The sequence below is a fragment of the Lagopus leucura genome, unplaced genomic scaffold (assembly GCF_019238085.1).
Source record: "Lagopus leucura isolate 7727_CA_CO unplaced genomic scaffold, USGS_WTPT01 Super-Scaffold_100004, whole genome shotgun sequence".
In the NCBI taxonomy this organism is placed as follows: domain Eukaryota; kingdom Metazoa; phylum Chordata; class Aves; order Galliformes; family Phasianidae; genus Lagopus; species Lagopus leucura.
The window spans coordinates 45,641,267-45,643,019 of NW_024962264.1; positions in this window are offsets into that span (position 1 = coordinate 45,641,267).

Below are 1,753 nucleotides of genomic sequence, written 5' to 3' on the forward strand. Positions count from 1 at the left end.
TTTTTTTTTTTTTTTTTTTTTTTTTTCCAGACCATTTCTTTCCATTCCTGTACATTTTAGTAAAGTTGCCAACAAGCTGTAATTGCATTTGTGGTTTACCTTACTTACGGTCATTATAAATCAGTCACTGAACACAAATTCATCTTGGCTGTGAATGGAAGACAAAATGGGCAATATCTAATCTGTTCCCAAACACATTCTTCCTTTCCATTGCTCCCAATTACTTTTATCCAAAGAGGAAAATGGAAAGTTTACTCACACAGAGTGAGCACTTTGACGTTTCTTTTTCTCTCTTTTCTTTGCTTTCAAACTTTGTATCCTGCAAAACATTACGTAAACCTTGAATAAGAGCACCCAGTTAAGCTGAACAGATTTCTGCTGACCCTGTTATGTGAAAATTACACCTGTAACAGTAATAGATTAAGTGTCTTTGGCTCTTGCTTCCATTACTGGAAGCCAAATTTTTGTGACATACAAAACTTTTAATGCAAACCTTGTATTTTAGCAGTATTCATGCTAATTTGTGCTAAATTCTATTGTCAGTAACTAGCCTAACATTTAAGAAAATTACAATATTTCACTTAAGATTTTAGCAAAGACAATGTAGCCTGATGTTACAAGTTATATTGCTTCCAAAGTTATTCTTTAAGAACTAAATCAGCAGTTCCACTGATATTTACTTATAGTTATTCTATGATAATATACACATTTACATCAGAAGTCTTATTAAAATGTGTAAGAGGCTTATTGTAAACATTAAATACCACACTTCACTGAATTAATTTCTTGTGCAAAATTGGCATCAAACATGGAATTAAGATTATGTGTATTAATAAGGAGAAAGCAACGACTATGTATGTTTCACCAATACTAACTTTAAAGGGTGCTATGTATTTATTTAGTGTCATGGAAATCCAAAGGTGACTATTTCATGGGAAATGGTAGTACTTTCTTCTTAGCTTCATGAAATTCCAGGTTTTGTATATGTATACATAGTGCATACTTATGTATATACAAATACACACAAACACACACAAACAATTTTTGTCTTTGGCAGCTTAGTCTGACAAACAAAAACCACCAACTAAACACAGATTTGACCACAATTAAACCACCCATACCAACAGGTACAACATCCCAGACCAGGGCAGTAAACCAATATGCTTCTGCAGAACTAATCCTGAAAGTAGCCGAGTTAGTGACAGTTGTTCCTGACTTTGGTGATATCAGAATGGGACAGCTGGAAATTTCACATTCAACCTAAAAACACACCCTTCCCCTCACATACCCTGGATTGCATTCTGAGAAATATCTAAACTGCCAATGCCTCATTAAATATTTCTACAGAAAAGTAATGCTGTTCTTCGTTTTGAAGTGTCCACTGGCCCTTTTATGTTACATGTTCCATGAATTAATATGGAACATTTTATTAAATGCTTAGAAAATGAAGTTTAATAGCACCGGATCCTTCAAGAACTGATCTATAAAAGTTAACGCTGACATTTTTTTAATAAAGAAGAGTAAGGCAAAGACAAGGCAACAAAAATACAGCAATTAAGCATCATCCCACTCACTCGGTCATTTTTGCCAAAGTAATCACTAGAACTGTCCCACACAGATAAAGAAATCAGAGAAGTAGGAAGTGGTCCCTAATAGAAAGTAGTCATTTAATACTGGTGTTTAACGTGCCCATTGCCTGCAATGGACATCCTGCTAGGGAATTCCAATCCCCTGCATGAAAGAAAAAGCAACA